Source organism: Spea bombifrons, chromosome 1, assembly GCF_027358695.1.
Source record: "Spea bombifrons isolate aSpeBom1 chromosome 1, aSpeBom1.2.pri, whole genome shotgun sequence".
Classification (NCBI taxonomy): domain Eukaryota; kingdom Metazoa; phylum Chordata; class Amphibia; order Anura; family Pelobatidae; genus Spea; species Spea bombifrons.
The window spans coordinates 56,631,983-56,649,822 of record NC_071087.1 but is presented as its reverse complement, the minus strand read 5'-3'; positions in this window follow the sequence as shown (position 1 = coordinate 56,649,822).

Genomic DNA, 17,840 nt, shown 5'->3' with positions numbered 1-17,840 from the left:
ATACTGAATGGTGTTTCAGGCTGTGGAAAACAACCGCTTGAGCAAATTTTGTCCTTACAGTAAGAAAAAAAGTTTTTAATATAAAACTTTTTTAATATAACACATTCATTTGATCCTCTATTTGAAATGTCTCACTTGTATACTTGTATGTACTCTGTGGTCTATCATGGGGCTTGGAGCTGTAAAATGATCATTTTGTGATCCATTGTAAATGTGTATATTTAACAGCGTTATGTTTTATGTCTCCAAAAACCCGACATAACCTCAGTTTCCATCTGTTTAGTGGAGTTGGTGCACCACTATATCCAGGCATATATTCTAAAAGAAGGGACATTTCTGGACTCCTGCCACTTCTTGGGTTCCCTACTTCCTTCTAATGTCCTTTGAACACTAAGGTATGTTATATTGCTGCAGATCAGACATGAATCACTATCTGGACTTCAGGGAGAAAAAGCTAAGTTCTTTCAATAGCAACACTCGACAGGCTGATCCTAATAAAAGGTGACCAGATGTTTAACATTTAAACATGCAATAATATAGCTGATGTTATGTTTAAGGGTAGTATCCAATAAGATAAATTGGGTGATTTTAGAAATGGCACTGACTATGGTAAGTAGCTTCAATAAAATGCAATGCAATAACGTTTCTTTTAAAGTATAATTTAAAAGTTAAAAGTGAGACAATTCTGGGAACTAGTGAAAACCAGGGACAACAGACTCAATCAGACCTGCCCCCTAAAACCAGGGACACCTGGTAGGGTTATGATAGGGTTGTCAGCCTGGTGCAACTGCTCACGTTAAGCTTTCACCCATTCACTAAACCATTAATCTATCCATCTAATAAAATATAATTATAATGTATGAATATATACAAAATTAATTGTGTATTTGATATTGTTCATTATGTGTGCTAAACAGAATAGTTGCTGCATTGAGGTAGCATAGATCAGGCAACACAGACACATGGACTTATTAGCACCATCTAGTGAGAGAACTGTGGAACAGTATATAGGTAGAAGTAAAACAAATAAATACAATAAAGCAAAGAAGCATTTCATTTTATAATTCTTTTTTACTCCTGAATCACAATTTCTACTTATCTATATTTAGTATTGACTTATCACTACTGTATGTCATCAGGTCACTAATGATTATAAGGGTCGCCACCTGGCTGGTATTTCACCGGCACAGCAGGTTTTTAGAGCACCCTGCCGGGATCGGTATTTTTTGCAGGGCAGACCAGCAGGGTGATTGGCAGGAGGGGGAGCACCCATTAGAGCGCCCCCCTCCTGCCGCTTTGTATTTAGCGCATCGCTACGTCACATGCCGCGATGGCATGATTGGCAGAGGCTGAGCGCTGGGGGGAAGTGATGTTTAATTTCATGACGACACTTCCTCCAGCGCTCTGGAGTCTGGCAGCATCCGCAGACCGGGCCAGCCTGGGCAAGCTCGCTGCCTGTGGACTCGGAGGAAAAAGCCTTATGTCCCTACTCCTGCCTGCCCTGATAAAAGTAAACTAAGGTAGGTGCACATTATGTTTCTGTGACAGGAAATATTGGGGGGGGGGAGGGTAGGTAGGTGCACATTATGTTTCTGTGACATCACGCTTATATAATTAATAATACAAATTAGCATGCCTGGCATTTTTTGGCAAGAAAGGTGGCAACCCTAATGATTATATCATTTGATATTGTCCCATACAGGAAGTCTTAAAGAAGATTTCTTGTGTTTTATCTGGTAGCATAGATCTCCATTAGGGTCGGGTCAGCTTAACAATTCAATTTAGGGAAGTAGGCCCATGAAGTAGTCCCATTCTTGGAGCTTTAAGAGCAGTGCTGGATACATTAATGTAGATTAGCATTGAGCAAATGTGGTTTTATTTTATTTTGGTCATATAAGCTTAGTTTATATGCAGGCCTGAGGCTGCCACAGTGGGCAATCGTGTGATTTTGCGTGATCTTCACTGCTTAAACACCACACTGAGATGTTTATTGGCATCACTAAAGAAGTCCTCCTTGGCCAATGAAATCCTTTCTGCTATAGACTTTCATTAGTCAGAGTGCCTGGGTGCTTAAGACTGAATCTTTCTATTGTTTACCACAAGGCAGCATGATAAGGAGTTAGTCAACTAAAATATGAAAATAGAGCCAGAGTACATAACACATGGCTAATATGCAGCCATTTGAAAAAGAAAAAAAAATATTTTAATATGCAAAAACTAAAACTGTTTCAAGAACAAAACAAAAAGCAGCACAAACGTTTTAAGAAACTAATATTGGTGATAACAAATGTTTAAGGTAGGTTCCCCTTTAAAGAAAACCTAGTAGTAGCTGAGGAGGTGTGCTGTTTTTCTTCCAACATTTTATTATTTAAACATTCTTAATAGTTATTAAGTATGCACATATTACAATAGTGCATAATGGTTTAATTTTGCGGTATGAATAAAAAAAAGTTTAATTAAGTATTTCTTTTTATAAAGTGTTTACTAGCAGGAGATGACAACCTAGTTACATCCAAATTATCATTTAATATGCTGTCACATCGTCACCTTCAGTTGTCTAGTGATTGTACCCTCATATTTTGTCTGAAGTCTAAAATGTTTTAGGATTGACTCTAAAATAAAATGAAGGTTTGCTTAAGGATTGAGTCTTTAGAGGAGGAAAAATGGGCAAACGGTTCTTATCTTCAATCAGATTCTATTTTTCTATTAGGGAGGGAACAATCACTGTGCATGCTGGAGGCAAGCACAATGGGGCTGGGGTACCACAAAGAAATTATTGCTTAGGCATTAGGGCATCATTATGATAAAAGATGGCCCAAGTATGGTGTCAATGTTTTGCAATACACTGTACAAGATGATGTACCCTGCAGCACTTTTGTATGTAATACTCTTTGCCAGCTTGTGGATGTGAGTGAGCTTGTCTTGGTGTGGAAATGGATATGCAACAAAGTGGCATTTCAGCCAGTGCTGATCTGACTTGTGATGCTTCTTCCTGATGAGAGGGATATTGGACACAAGCACAACATGGGCCCACACTGCTCTCCTAGCTCTATTTCATAGACTTCTGGGTTTTTCAACCATTGAACGATTGTGTTATATGCATTCAACTGTCATAAATTATCTCTAGGCTCTTAGTATGTGTCCTTATTTCCTTCACCTAATCAAATAAAATGGATATGTATATTTAGCAGACATCTGTGATATTACAATATGTAGGCAATTCAGTAGTTAAAGTAAACTAAATACCGTATTTGCTCGATTATAAGACGACCCTGATTATAAGACGACCCCCCCCCAAATCTTAATATTAATTTAGGAAAAAAAGAAAAAGCCTGAATATAAGACGACCCTATAGGAAAAAAGTTTTACCGGTAAATGTTAATTCATTTAAACACTTTTTTTAATAAAAGCTATGCTTGAGAAAAATATTTTGGTTTTATTTCCTTCTATTTTCCAACCTGCCCCCCAGTTATGCACATCTGCCCCAGAAGTGCCTTATACCCCCTATATGCCACTGTGCCCCATGATATGCCTTTTAACCCTCTAAATGCCACAGTGCCCCATAATATGCCTTTTAACCCTATATGCCACTGTGCCCCATGATATGCCTTTTAACCCTATATGCCACTCTGGCACTTAGAGGGTTAAAAGGCATATTATGGGGAAGAGTGGCATATAGGGAGGTTTAAGGCATTTCAGGAGGCAGAGTGGCATTAAAGGGGTTAAAAGGCATTTCACAGAGCACTCTGCCTCCAGAAATGCCTTACACCCCCATTTAACACTCCCTCTCCCTCCTCCAAACTTACCGGTGCTTCTGAGTTGGGGGGGGGCGCATAACACAGGAGGGTCCAGGTCCCCTGCATCTGAGCCCCAGGTGCTTAGTCCGGGCAGCATGTAGAGCTCAACGCGAATCGCATAGAGCTCTACACGCTGCCCGGACTAAGCACCGAGGACTCAGAAGCACCGGTAAGTTGGAAGGGGCATAACACAGGAGGATGCAGGTCCCCTGCATCCTCCTGTGTTATGCCCCCCCCCTCCAACTTACCGGTGCTTCTGAGTCCCCAGTGCTTAGTCCGGGCAGCGTGTAGAGCTCTACGCGATTGTATCGTGTAGAGCTCTACGCGATTATATCGCGTAGAGCTCTACACGCAGCCCGGACTAAGCACCGGGGACTCAGATGCACTGGTAAGTTGGGTCGGGGGTTAACACAGGAGGAGCCAGGTCCCCTGCATCTGGGTCCCCAGTGCTTAGTCCGGGAAGCGTGTAGAGCTCTACGCGATTGTATCGCGTAGAGCTCTACACGCAGCCCGGACTAAGCACTGGGGACTCAGAAGCACCGGTAAGTTGGGGGGGCGGGGGGGTTAACACAGGAGAATCCAGGTCCTCTGCATCGCTGCGGGGGATCTGGATCTAAGTCTCATAATCAGACCTATTTGAGGTCTGATTATAAGACGACCCTGATTATAAGACGAGGGGTATTTTTCAGAGCATTTGCTCTGGAAAAAACCTTGTCTTATAATCGAGCAAATACGGTATATACTTATTAAAATTGCAGATTGGGTGCTGCAGTGTGCTGTGTGAGTATAAATACGTAATGTGTTACCAGTCATATTCAGCTGTATCCAGATATAGGGCAGAGAAACTCCATGTTTCCCTATTTTTCTTTACAGAAATATCCCATAAAGCTGTACCAAGCATTAACTTAAAACTGTAAGTGATACACATAATTTCCTAAACAAAAAGCATTGCATCTCATCTACCCCTGAACCCCTCATCTGCTGTAATCACCGGATATGTCTCTATCCTGCCTGTTACATACCTTGCTGATTTCAAAGGGTTAACTAGAGTGCCCTCTTGTCTATCTGATCACTTGTGAGGTAGCCATATAAATTCCTACGCCTCACTTGGAAACAAACTTGCTTGGAAATGTAGCTGTAGTGGCCTTACCCCAAGTGCACTCTTTCTAAGTGGACAGATAAGAGTTACATTGGAGTTGAACTGGAGGGAAACTGCAAGGAAGTGCAACACCATCAACTCATACAATCGGTAGGATTTCACCCGTGCTGCACCCCTTTTGTGGAATTCCCCTTCTGTCTCCCTCGTACGCAACGTTCAAAAGCACTCTGAAATCCACCTTTTCTGAGAAGCTTAAAACCTTTCCTCTTAACATTGCCAGCCATCATCCTAATCCATCCATCTGAACAATCAACAACCTCAACAGATCATCCCTATCAACTCATCCACATCCAAGCAGTGCTCTTTGACTGTTTCACTTCCCCCGACCAGATTGTAAGCTCACAAGAGAAGGGCTGTCTTCTTCTTTTCTACCAGTTTGTTATTGCGTGTGGCTTTAAGTTGTCCCGCTGATTGTAACAGTGCCATGGAATCTGTTGATGATATATAAATAATGTATTGTAATGTAATGTAAAGCACAGATACAGAATGAAAGGCAACCTTCCCTAGTATTTGGTTATATAAACCTTGGTAACAATGACAGCCCCTAAGTTCTTGAATGTTTCCATTTCCTAATGGCAGATTTCAGCTTTCCAAAGATTTTCAATTAGTATTAAGATCAGGACCCATTGATGGCCAGTCTAAAACAATCCATTTTTTCCTTTTATTAATTATTATTATTATTATTATTATTATTATTATTGTTTTATGTAGCACCATTAAATTAAACAAAGCTGTACAAAGGGTAGACAGGACATAACATGTAGTATATAACATAACAATTTGACTTACAGAGACAGCTGAGGCAGGTCTTGCTCAAACGAGTGTAAAGTCTAGAAGGAGTTAGGGTACATTACACAATAGGTTAAAAAGTGCTGTTGTTAGGGATGGACCAGCCAAACTAATATAAGTATTGCATGAGAGGGTCTAGGAAAGGTGAGCTAAAGGAATATGGGAGGGTGTTAATGTACAATGTTGGAAGTCTCCTTAAAGAAGTGGGTCTTGAGGGATTTTTTTGAAGGGCCGAAGGCATTTCAGAGGAAAGGGGCAGCCCTTGGGAAATCTTGTAAGCGTCGATGAGAGCTAGAAATCAGAGGGGAGGATAGAAGGAGATCATTGGATGAACGGAGAGACCGGTGTGGAGTGTATTTAGAGATGTAGATAGTGGAACCACTGTGAAGGGTTTTAAAGTAAGAGTCAGGATTTTGAAAGGAATCCTAAAGCGAAACAGGAAGCCAGTGAAGAGACTGACAGAGAGGATAACTGTTAGTAAAACAATGGGAGAGGAAGATAAGTCTGGCAGCAGCATTCATGGTGGATTGTAGAGGGGTAAGAGAGAGACCTGTTAAATCAGAGTAACAATAATAAAGGCGGAAGAGAATGAGGGCATGGACAAGAGCCGTAGTGGCATCCTGTGTGAGGAGGGGATGGCAATGTTTTTGAGATAGATATGGCATTTTTTAGAGACAGACTGAATGTGGGGGTGAATGAGAGGTCAGAGTCAAGGGTGACACCAAGACAGCGAGAGGAGGAGATGGGGAGATGATAGCATCATTAATATTAAGGGAAACTGATGAGGGGATCTTAGCATTGGAGGGTGGGGAGATGCGAAGTTTGATTTTGTAGAGATTTAAGGAAAACGAAGGAAACGTGCAGATTTTCAGGTAGAGACAGATGTGAGACATAGGGTGAAAATGGCAAAAAAATTGTTTAGGGTCCTAAAATCCCTCATTACTGATGAGATTAAATAAAGAGTCCTAGGTTCACAAATACTATGAAAGTGTCAAAAATATCCTTAGATGATCTATGCAGCTCAGATGTGTATTAAGTAAAGTATTGTCATTGTGTAGTCTATCATTTTTTGTTATATATTACTAAGTATAAATCAGCCCTGATGTTGGAGCACACGTGAGTATGGAGCTCTGTCAGCCAGCGGCCCACCGTGCATTTGTCCGGAATGCCAGATTGCCATTCTGGGCCTGGTCAGTTCCTTGTAAATACTCAGCTCCCCTCCTAAATACAAATGATTACTGCCAAAAGTGACAAGGCTTCATAACAATTAACTAGATTCTTGTTAGCATATTATAAGCACATTAAAATATATAAACAGTAATGTTTTACCTTAAAGAGAATTTGAACCTCCTACCATTTCACCCTGATGTTTTGCATTTAACTACCTTAATTGAGAGTACTAAGGTCATGACAACTTAATTTGCCAAAATTGGGACACATTGGAGACTTCATTAAAAACTAATTAGTGTGACTTTATTAAGTAATCCATAGAGAAGACAGAAACTGAATGAAACTAAGAATAATTTTAAATGTTCAATGTTAACTATCTGTTGCCCAGAAGACAATGACTTTTTGTTTATTTCTGACTGATGTTGGAATCAAAAGAGTGCTGTAGACCTATTTTCATGTTAAATGCATATTGGGTGACAGCCATTGGTTAAGGGTGGTCAAATTCATCCGTCTTTCCAGGACACATATATATTTCACATGTTGCTGACAAAACAAAATACTTCATGCATTAAAAATGCATACACTTTTTTTATTCTTTCTATAGAGGAATTCCAAAAAAGATAAAACAGGTTATTGTAATAATTTTCAATATTGTGGAGGCTGGGAGGCAAATCAGCCCGTTTTTTGGGCCTTCAGAGGCCTACTGACGAGCATTGCAGCGGCATGGAGGAGGCTTCGGCCTCCGCAGCGTTCGATCACAGCGGGCCAGACAGGGTTAATGTAGTGGTATTATCATTGGTGGTCATAACTGGTGGGAGGTTCCTTGCAGGGAGTGGGGCTTGGAACCTCAGGTCTAGGTTTGAGCATCTGGGTATGTCCCCTCCCAAAATTGGTGCATGGTATGGTACCTGGATAACTTGGCAAGCTGGGTTGGTTTTGGTGAAGTCATTGTCTGTTAATGCATCTATGTTTATTATTTCAGGTTTTAAGGGACAATGACTGTTAAATAAAATGGCTGTGGCCTTTTCAAACCCATATTGTGTGTTGGTGTCTTATTTAATTGAGTAACTGAGCTGAGGCTGGCCCGTGAGTTGAAGCTACATCTGTCAGAACCTGTGAGATGTTGCAATGCTGTTGTTAAAAAAATCAGTGCAACTCCCACACCTACATGCTAATTTATTAGCCTTAAAATGTGTTGTTTCAAATGATACATATACCTCCTCACATGCCATATCTGAAAATCTAACCTCCTCTCCCTCCTTATTCTTGCTCTCCACCTGCTCTACTGCCTCCCTCGAAAGAACAGGTGCTTGTGCTGAAGTAGATGATCCCCTTGTGTACCTGTACCTACAGAGACTGCCCTGCAGATAGAACCATCATATTCTGCAGCGCTATACAATTGTTAATCAGATATGACAAGTAGTGTATAACATAACAATTCAAAGAGTTTGCTAACACAATGTTGTGTGTTTTTTACAGACAGGAGGTGAATATTATGTTTAATCTTTATTATCTATTCCCATGGCAGCAAAAAATAGTGCAGTATTGAAACGGTTACATTTTTACAACTGGGGAAATCAAAAGTACTGATCTGAATACAAGAATGCATATAAATTGTGACAGAAAATTTCCTCTTTCTTTGCATATACAAAGAAAACGAAAAGAAGAGACAAAGTCAAACAGCGATGAAGCATTTTGAAAATGGAAGCAGGAGAATTATTCTAATATGGAAAAAAAGGGAAAACAAATATTGGAGGATTAGTAACATGAGAAATAGGGTGGGATAATATTCACCTTCTGTCTTTAATAAGATCTTGCCTTAAGTCACTGTGTTAGCAAAATCTTTGAATTTTATTGCAGACAGAGGGCTCATATTATGCAAATTTAAAGCAGCAAGAATAATCTATAATATAAGTGATGTAGACGTATGTGGGATAGGTTTAAAATGGAAGTTACAGAAGGTAGACTCAGAGGACCAGTCTGCAGCCTTAAGGAGATCATGTAAACTACACCCATAAAAAACGCTTTAGGAGCCATAGCAGAATATACAGAGTGAGGGTTATAAAGAGATATATTAATACCTGCTAGCTACATAGTCCAAGGCACCCATCTAGCTAAACTCAGTATAGGAATGTGGTTAATAATATAAGTAATTATGAGCGTTGGGAGAATGCAAAGGTGCTGTACCTTGGATATACGATTATAAATAACAAACAACACGTCGATTTGAATGGTTTGGTGTGTCTTGAAATAAAGAATGTAGCAGCATTGGGTTCAAAAGCTTTATTGTGACCATCAAGGGCATAAACATCGGAAACTCTCTTACAAGAGATAAGACATAATACAATCGTGAGGTTCGCCTAAAGTTTTTTAAGGGACAAAGAGTCGTTGTTCGGATAGAAAGTGAAGAACTTTATTGACTTCCCAAACGGAAGTGGAAGGCCGCTGAATTGGCCATCCTGAAAAGGATGGTACAAAACACAGAAGGTCTATGATAACTCCAGAAGGATTGGAAACCATGGTTGAGTGAGCAAGTAAGGTGCTATTAGAATAATTGTTGATTATTGTAGTCTGGATTGGGACAGCACCAGTCCGGAGAACGGTAGAAAAGCATAGTTTTAAACGAAAGTGTCTACCGCTAGTTCTTTCGGGTTTGGCCTCCAACTGAAGAAAAAGAAGGAGTTGTAGATTCAGACAAGGAGGAATTAATGTCCTCGTTCTGTAAGGAGCTCTCTACATTTATCCCTAGGGGTCAATTGCAGTATTATTTGACCTGGCATACATAGTCAAATCAAACATTTTTGTCACTGGACCAACTAGGTCAAGTAATTTATCCTGGCGCTTTCCCAGCGATCTATCAAGACCTTTCCCAATCTTTGCAAACTTTGTTGGGAATGGATGGGCTGGGACATTTTGCCCTCAGCTTATTAAGAGTCATTCTATCAAGGGTTTTACAAAGTCATAATCCATATATTTCATGACATGGGTTATGGGAACCCTTTCAGAATATCTTGAGTGTTGTATATGTTTGGGATCACATAATGCTTCACCCAACTAATTAAGATGACATTATTTTTCTCCAGTTTAGATTCTGAATCAGGAATGCTGAAAGAGGTTTGAGTATTATGTGACTTTGTCAGAATTAGTAAGCTTTGGATGAAATTACTTATCACAGTCACTGTCAGAGGAGCAAAAGGAGTATTCTGTATTACAGAAGAGGTTACAATATCAAAGGAGACAATGAGGGCATGGACAAGATAGAAAGATTTTCTCTGCCTCGTATATCTAGTTTTTGTTGTTTAGACAATAACATTTTATTATAGACAGTAGTCAAGACTTGCTACTGCAATATACATACCTGAGAATGTTTTAATAACATATAGGCTAACACACACTAACACTAACAGGTGTACATACAGACTAACACAGTAACATACATGCACATTCCTCTTCTTGCGTTAAATAAATAGCAAATAGAAATATAGCATTGGAGGTATAAAACAACTAAATAACACACAAACCTAGAAACGCAGGTAAAGATCAACAGAAAAAAAAATAACATGCAAACTCATCATTGAAAGTATAAATCAAATAAATAACGCATGGAAAACCCTAAATTGGAGGCCTAGATCACGGGGCACACATCCCAAAAGCCAGCAACAGCATTCAGATTGCACACATAAGGACTTGCCCTAGGACCAAGGTTGCCCACAGGCACAGGACTTGCACAGATCGCATCCACAAATTTGCCAGATTACACACAGACACAGTATTCACCCAGATTGTGTCCACAGTATTTACCCAGAACCCAGATTACACCAACAGTGATCTCCTCTCAGAGGCTCAGATCTCCTCTTAGTTAGGGCTCCTCTCACTGTGGCACTTGTGCTCCCTTCGGTCTATGCTGCCTGCCTGCCAATTTTCTCTGCACAGGAACTCCAAGACAGTGGTAAACCATGATTGTTTAATGCGGCAAACACAAACAGTGGTGCAGCATGACTCCTATTATTAAATAGCGGCCCAGTCTCTGAGGGCGGAACAATATAACTCATATCATTATATAGTGATCCAGACACTGAGGGTGGTATGAAATGACTCCCATCATTATGTAGCAAGCCAGTCACAGACGGTGGTACAGCATAGTGCCCATCACTATATACTGAGCCAGGTGTTGATAGCAGTACAGAATAACTCCTATGTCCCATCATCATAATTTTTATTTTCATTTTGTTGCTTTTTCAATGTCACACTCTCTCACACACTCTTGCTCATGCTATCAATCTCTCACTCACGATTACTCTCACTCACTCAATCCTACTTACGCTGTCACTCTCTTACTTGCTTACACTCTCTTTTGCTCTTACTCACGCTTTCACGGTCTCACTCATTCTCTCTTACTCACTCGATCCCACTCTCTCAATGTCTCTGTACCTTATCCGCCAACTGCTTCACATCCCTGTCTCCTTTTCCACAGCTCAGCTTCTTCTCTTTTCTTCTTCTATCCTCTTTCATTAGGGTTTCTCTCTTCTTTCTTACCGGTGGAAACCCTACCAGCCATAACAGCCAACCATCACACCTAACACCTTTCATATCCTGTCACCACACCTCATACCCATCTTCTATTTCCTTTTAATTTCCTCGTCTGTTTTTGTTCCTTCTGTTCCTCTTTCTTCTTTTTTCTCCTGCTTTTCTGTCCCCATATGTTCACCTTTTTCTTCTCTCTTTCTTTCCTCTAGTTCTGTGTATTTCCTTTGTTTCCTTTCTTTCTCTATCTTTTTCCCTTACCTTCTTTTCTCTCCCTTTTCATTACCTATTTTCTGTCTTAACCTTATTTCTTTTCTCTCTCTCTCCCTTTATGCTTTCTTCTCCCCGTGTCTATTTCTTTCTTTCTCTCTTTATCACACCTTACTCCTGCCATACCTCACTCCACGCACACACCACTCCTATGACACCCAACCATAAAATCTAATGCCCATTACACCTTGCCCCCACACATCACATCTCACTCATATAACACCCAGCCATCACACCTACCACCTTTCATATCCAGCTAACACATTACACCTCACGCCCATCATACATACTCACTCCTTCTTACCTTGAGCAGGGCTAGGATCTACAGCAGGTTTCAAAGCGGGTGAGCCAGACCAGAGGAAGCAGGAACTGAAATGAGGGGCGTGTCAAAACAGAGACACTTGGGAGAATGGCTGAGAGAATGAGAAGGAGGAGTAGATGTCTAGATAGTTTCAACAGTATCTCTTGGCAGCTGTTGGCAGCTGAAGAGGTAGATCCATTTTTTTGAGGAAGCCTGTTCCCCTGTAGTAAAAATATAAAAAATGGCTTTGCATTGGCCGACACCAGCTTCAACTGATTACTGGCGAAGTGGCAACCCTAGTTTTTGAGAACTCAAGGGGCAGCTGCTTTGTGCCCCACCAAAATGAATGGACCCAGGGCATAATTTGAGGCATTTAGTAAAGTCCCTTTCACAGAGCATGTTACTGCATCTTAGAAAAGGCAAGTGATAGGTGTGGCACAGATGAAAAGCATAGACGAGGAAAAATTAGAACATCTTGTCTGCTGACCAATGGTATATTAAGACTAAAAAAACAACTCAAGCATATACAGTATGCATACATGTATGCACATATATATATATATATATATATATATATATATATATATATATATATATAAACATCTCTATACCTCTTTCATACAAATAGAATGTAAGTTGAAACATTGAAATTATTCTAACCCTAGTGTTTACGTGATACCAGTTTTATATTTTTTGCATAGTATTTTCTTACAGCTTTGCTAGGTTTGAATTTTCAACAAATTCCATGGTAAGTTGGCTTCTCTGATGTATTTCTGTTCAACAACAAAGTACTAAAAGATTTATTATCCTCTTCCACTAGATGGTATTATGACAATGGTTATAATAATGTCGGTAGTGGTATGTGTATGGGAGAATTGATAACCCTTGCTTTATAAGCTTATCCTTCGTGATTATGACCATGGGAGACATTTTTTACCGACTGAACACTAGGAAATGGTTATAGCTTGGCGTGTATTCAATAGTACTGCTATTCTGTATTCTTTAAAGTTATTTTATCCATTAAACTGTTATGTTTCAGCATCATTGGTTTGTATATTCATATTTTGTCAAGTACTTCTCTTCAGGGAATGCTGTACTTTTTGTATTGTGCAAAGGCAAACAGAGAATTCTTGTTTTGGTGGTCAAAGGACTGAAATTATATTTTGTACATCTATGTTAGGGAGGATGTATTATAGGTAGAATTAGAGCTATTTATACTGCTTTTCTAGAAACCATACATACACATGTTTTATATTTTAAGGAAAAAAATGTACCCTTCATCTTGACTTTGGTTTGTAAAATTAAAACAAATAATGATTTGTTTGTTTATGTTATATAATGTTATAGGATCTGCACACACAAAAAAGGAAGCCTCAGCAGCCAGGCTGGCCCTAGAGCAAATAGAACTCAAGGCAAGATGTTGCCCCACACCATTACACTCCATGTCTTTTAGCCAATGTAATGCCAATGAAAGCACTAGATGTAGGCATTGGGATTTTTACTAATTTTAATGAAATTTGCCAATTTTGTTAACTTGTATATGTGTCTGAAAACAAGGAGGGCCCCCAACCAATAAATAATCGATAATTAGGCAGAGCTCAGAATTTTCTCTTGCACATTTCACTGGACTGGGGGCCTGCTGAGCATTACTGGGACCACACAGATTTTTATGCGGCCCGGCGGCCACCTAATGTAACACCACAGTTTACCACTGTGGCGCTTGTACATTGTGTGAGGAAACTCTCTTTATAGTTTAATAGTGTAAAACATAACCCGACAACTTCCGCCAAAATGTCGGCGCTGCAGTGACGTCCTGAAAGGGCCAATTGAGGCCAATATGGCAGCACCGCCAGAAAGAATATTAGGAATTGAAGAGAGTAGAATAGAAGTCTTAGTACAAATAGCCAAGGGTCAATACCAGGAATAGTGTATATTTTGTCCTCTCCTTCTTATTCTGTACCCCTACCCATATTCCCAGCTAAGGCTCCCTTCATGCTTCCCTTCATACTGGTCTTTATACAGCTGTCTGATATGCACTAATGAAGGCATACAGAGTATAGAGCAGCGATGGCGAACCTATGGCATTGCGTGCCATTGTGTCATGCAAAGCCTTCAGTTATGGCATGCAGCCAGGTGGCTGTCCTATCACCAAGGCAAGGACTGCACCCAGGTGGCAGGAGAGAGAGGGGCGTCGAACGGTCGCTCATGAAAAAGTTTTCAGTAACTGTTCTGTGCCCTTCTGTTTCCTCCGCTCTTTGCCACCACCTGGTTTTGGAATATGATGTCATACCCCGGCGCAGGGCCGGCCTTTGGGGTGTGCGACCTGTGCGACCGCACAGGGCGCCACACTCCAGGGGGCGCCGCCGCCGCCGCCGCCGGGTCCTCCCCCGCCGCCGCTGCTGCCGCCGCCGCCGCCGCGGGGTCCTCCTCCGCTGCCGCCGCCGCCGCGGGGTCCTCCTCCTCCGCCGCCCCCTCTTCACCTAAATGAAAACGTTGTTTTTTTTGTTGTTGGTTTTTTTAACTTTATTTAACAACCTCCATGTTAAATAAAGTTTTTTTTTAACTTTATTTAACATGGAGGATGTTAAATAAAGTTAAAAAAACCAACAACAAAAAAAACCAACGTTTTCATTTAGGTGCAGAGGGGGCGGCGGAGGAGGAGGACCCCGCGGCGGCGGCAGCGGCGGAGGACCCCGCGGCGGCGGCGGCGGAGGACCCCGCGGCGGAGGACCCCGTGGCGGCGGCGGCGGCGGCAGCAGCGGCGGCGCCCCCTGGAGTGTGGCGCCCTGTGCGGTTTGAAGGGGCAGAGGGGGGGTAGTTTGAAGGGGCAGAGGGGGGGTAGTTTGAAGGGGCAAAGGGGGGGTAGTTTGAAGGGGCAGAGGGGGGGTAGTTTGAAGGGGCAGAGGGGGGGGTAGTTTGAAGGGGCAGAGGGGGGGGTAGTTTGAAGGGGCAGAGGGGGGGTAGTGAGGGGGGGCGCCAGAGGAGTAGTTCGCACAGGGCGCCGGAACACCTAAGGCCGGCTCTGCCCCGGCGCTCAGCAGTGAAGCAGTTTGCACCGCTGTTGAGCCTTGCGCTCCCAGTGAACTACAAAGAGGGGTAGATTGTGAGAAGGGGGGAGAAAAGAAAGATAGTGAGAAAGGGGGGAGAGGTAGCTAGTGAGAAAGGGAGTATGAATTCATGTGTGGATAAATTGTGTGAATTAATTAATGTGTGAATGCATTGTGTATGAATGAGAGAAATATTTAATTAATGTGTGGATGAATTGCTTGAATGATTTGTGAATGAGTGAATGACATTTTTGTGTGTATCATAGATGTATAAGTGATTTGGGGAAAGGCAAAGATGGCACAAGCCAGGTGTTTGAGCCTTGGAGACCAATATGACACATGCAAGGTGTTTATGGGACAGAGATGGCACAGGGCGGGCTGTTTGGGGACAAAGATGTCTTATGCTGAGCTGTTTTGGGGCAAAGATGGCTCACGGTGGTCTATTTGGGGACAAATATGGCTCACGCTGGTCTGTTTGGGGACAAATACGGCTCAGGCTCGGCTGTTTGGGGGCAAAGATAGCAAGTCCTAAGTGTGTAATCTGGGTGCTGCCAGGTTGTGCAACCTGTGATTTATGCTGGCAATTTAGGGGTTTATATCTATACATTTAATGCTGAGTTTACACGTGAGTTCCAATTGATCTATACCTGCATAGCTGGGTTTGTGTGCTATTCTGTTGCTCTATATCTGCTATGCTATATTTCCAACACTATTTATGTTTTACCTGCAAATACAGAGTTTATATTCTAATTCAGGTGATCCGAGTCTGCAGTGCTGTTTCCAGGTGTTTGCATATACAAGTATATAGGAACTGAGTGTTATGGAAAATGCCTTTTAACCCATTATCCCATGAAATCATTTTATAGTGGACAGAGGGATCATCATCAATGCTCATCTATGATCACTGGCCAATAAGAGGAAAGTTTAGATTTCAGATGAGTCAGTTAGTTATTTTCTACTGTCTTCATATGTCTCTCTATATTTTAAGTAATGTAAAGTTCTTGATGCTCATGTAGAAGAGTTGGCAAACTATTCAGAAGAAGTACTGTGAATTGTTAGGCTCCATTTATTTTTGTTATACACTGATATAATTTCCGTGCAAATGCCAATTTTAAGACCCTCTTTTCATGTGTTTTTCTGCTTGGGCAGATAGATGGGCTAAATAGTTATTATCTGCTGACACATTCTATGTTTCTATGCTTAGAAAACAAACATAAGTTATATGAGCAGATTAATGCACGCTGTTGTGTATATTATCTTTGTATAGAAAAAACTTCCTTTCCACGTCTTATATGCAGTGTTGGCACTTTAAGGTCTGCAACTTGGTTTCATGCAGAAAATTGGGCACTCAGGGACAAAAAATGTTCACCATCACTGGTATAGAGTGACAAATCTTTTGCCAAGTTTTTGTTAAAAAGATACTGGGCCAGGGTGCTTTGGTGAGATAAGTGAGTGCAGCATCGTTCTTTTTTAAAATGAAAATCAATGGTGCGTCATGGTTAAGAGGCATTGTCCTTACATAAGCATTTTCCAAGGTTACTTGCTCAAATGACCAGCCCTGTTACTTGTGCCACTACAAAACACTGAATTCCACAAGCAGATTAAAAGCACATGTCTGCATGTGACATCTTGAAATAGATGTATATCTATTCTTGGCTAACAATAGTATTATATACTTATTGCATATATTCAGGATGTATCCTTTAGAGAGAATTGAAATCCATATATGGACCTCTTGGTTGTGAGCATGCAGTGGATTCACTGGTCATATTGTTAATTAAATTTTAATCTGATGTAATGTAAAATATGAGATTTTGGAGATGCATTGTCTACTAGAAACATTTATTCACTAAGAATTATAGTAACCAGTCATGTTGGGGGTTAACGTCAATGCCAAACTTGACTATGTGGCCATCCCATCACCAAGGCCAGGGCCGTGCCGAGGCGGCAGGGAGAGGAGGAGAGAAAGGGGCACCGAGTGGTCGCACATGAAAACGTTTTTAGCCACCATTCGGCCTACTTTGCCTCTTCTGCTCCCTACCGCTGCCCTGGCTGCAGTAGTGGGAGCTCGAGGCCTTGCTCGCGATGCAGCGTTTCATGATGAGCGCTGGACTATGACATCATTTTCCGACGCTCAGCTGTGAAGCTGCGTTCGCCGCAGCAGGACAGCGAGACTGAGGCCTTGCGCTCCCACCACAGGGTAAGTGAACTGCAGGGGGGGTAGATAGTAAGAATGGGTGAGAGGGGATAGATAGTGAGAAGGGTAGAAAGTGAGTAGGGGGAGGAGAGGGCGTAGATAGTGAATAGGGGAAGGAGAGGGGGTAGATAGTGAGTAAGGGAGGAGAGGGGGTAGATAGTGAGTAGGGGTAGAGGAATTGTATGCATCCAACTTTGTGGCAAAGGTTTGGTATGCATTGAAATGCTGATTGCAAGCCATGCCTTCTTGTCCATGATTAGTGCCTGACCTAACAAATGCTCTTTTGTTTGAATAGCCACAAACTCTCACAGGTACAGTCAAAAATGTTGTGGAAAACCCCTTACCAGAAGAGTGGAGACTGTTATAGCCGCAAAGGGGGGGCAACTCCATATTAATGCCCATGGTTTTGGAATTGGATGTCCATCAAGCTCATATGATGATCAGGTGTCTACATACTTTTGGTCATATAGTGTACTTTTCCTTTGTCTCACCCAACCAACAGTGACTCTTAGTGCTTATACATTTTTTTCTGGTGTAGATTTAAGTAAAGGTCATAATGGTAAAATGCTTGCATAATAGGAAGTCA